Source organism: Lactuca serriola, chromosome 5 (assembly GCF_051521515.1).
Source record: "Lactuca serriola cultivar US96UC23 chromosome 5, Lser_US96UC23_V15, whole genome shotgun sequence".
In the NCBI taxonomy this organism is placed as follows: domain Eukaryota; kingdom Viridiplantae; phylum Streptophyta; class Magnoliopsida; order Asterales; family Asteraceae; genus Lactuca; species Lactuca serriola.
This window is the reverse complement of record NC_136412.1, coordinates 113275743-113277707: the sequence shown is the minus strand read 5'-3', so window position 1 is coordinate 113277707 and position 1965 is coordinate 113275743. Positions and strand designations below refer to the sequence as shown.

The 1965-nt window shown below is 36.6% G+C and overlaps 1 pseudogene; it reads left to right on the top strand.

Moving 5' to 3' along the window:
* The first annotated feature begins 416 nt into the window (after positions 1–416).
* LOC145049748 (BTB/POZ domain-containing protein At5g47800 pseudogene) lies at positions 417–947 on the top strand (annotated as a pseudogene).
* The last annotated feature ends 1018 nt before the right edge of the window (positions 948–1965 follow it).

Sequence of the window (1965 nt, the reverse complement as noted above, 5' to 3'; positions counted from 1 at the left end):
GAATAACATATTGTATAGACTCATTTTCTTGACTTATTGTTTTCTAACTTAATTTTTATAATAAAGTAAAAAATATTGTGAAAGAAGAAAGGGAGAAAAAGTCAACCTGGTTGTATTTTGCTAGTGAATAGTAACAAACACGTATAGAATAGTGAATAGTCCATCAGGTTCCTAACAAAACATCAACTTTAAACAGACAATTTTTTTTTACGGATGCTATTTTCAATGATAAGGGCATTTACGTCTTTTTACCTTACAGGAGACCTACTTGGGCTTCTTCCATCAACAACTCTTCCTGAAATTACCAATTTCAAAAGAAGCAAAAATCTGCACCCAAAGATTGGTGGATAGAAGACATATCAGACCTTAATATAGACCTATTCAGATGTGTCATTAATACTGTAAGGTCAACGGACATGATTCCACCAAAGCTTATAGGTGAAGCTTTGCATGTTTATGCATGTCATTGGCTTCCAGATGTTACAAGGAGTAGATCTGATCAGCCTGAAACATCAACATCTTCTCAAATCACTCAAGAAGAATCTTTAAACAGAAAGAAACAACTTGAGATAATTGTAAGCCTTATTCCAGAAGATAGAGGATCAGTTTCAGTTCGATTCCTACTGAGACTCCTTAGCATGGTGAATATTTTAGGGGCATCTCCATCCATACGTATGATACTCATTAGGAAATGTAGCTTTCAGTTAGAGGAGGCAACACCAAGTGATTTGATATTATTATTACCTTCACATGATCATGACTCTTCTGGTGATCATCATCAAACTTATGATATTGATCTGGTAATGGCTGTCTTGGAGGGTTTTATCATACAATGGACAAAATCATATTCTAGAGATGAAGAACAATCAATGATCTTGATTTCAAAAATTGCAAAACTCATAGTCTCTTATCTCCAAATTGTCTCCACAGATGCAAACATGTCATGATTTTCATAATTTACAAAATCTAAGAAAAAGGTTGTTACTACTTAAGGAATAGGACCAAAGAAAAGATATAAGAGCAGTGGTCTGCACCTTGTTGTAAATAGATACGAGTGCATAAGCTTCATATGACGATTGTTGTCTGTTTTACCCCTGTCCATGTTTCCTTGAAAGCCCCCTGCAGATTACAAGAAAATGTAACAAAAAGAAGTAACAAAAGGAAGTAACAAAAATGTAACAAAAATAAGTAATAAAAGCCTAGTTTTTCCATCAGCATGTTCCTCAAACTCATGAGCACGAAAAATTTGAATGTATCAAGAACACAGTTAGGCTTTCAATAATGTTCTTCCAATAATTAGTTGGATATATTTCTCATGGACCCTGTGAGGGTTGCATCTGGAGAAGGATTTGGAGAAAGAATCCTTTCATCTTTGGGAGAAAGTGGTTGATTATACAAATAAAGAACTAATGAAAAACATATATGAAAGGGGAAATTAAGATGAATAGAATTTAATAGCCAACAAGTACCTTATCCATGCAATTATCGATTAGGGTTCGTAGTTGTTGATCGACGCTACATTCAAGGGAGTTGCAGTCGCCGAACCAGTTAGTGTGAGGCTCGATGTGGAAGAAATTGGCTACGGATCTACTTGCTTCACCTTTGCGATTTCATAGATGTGTTTTAGGGTTATGGTTGATGCAACAACATGACCTGCACGCCCACTCCCGGAGTCAATTCCACCAACATTTTTAAGAAATGAGGTCACTAAAGGGAAACGAACACTCATCTCAAAAGTTTGTCTTTGAAAACATCACAGTACCAGCGATCAGGTCTTCCGATATGTATTTATGGGTGCAAGCGTTTACTTTTTAATGACCTACTACCGGTGGTCCAGGTATTCCTCCACCAGCTGGGATGGTGAGACGGACTGTCGACACCATGGGCCGACGTCTCGACGCATTAGACTTTCCTTTAGGGATGCCATTTGACTAAAATCCAAACCTGAACATAAAAAAATTGGAA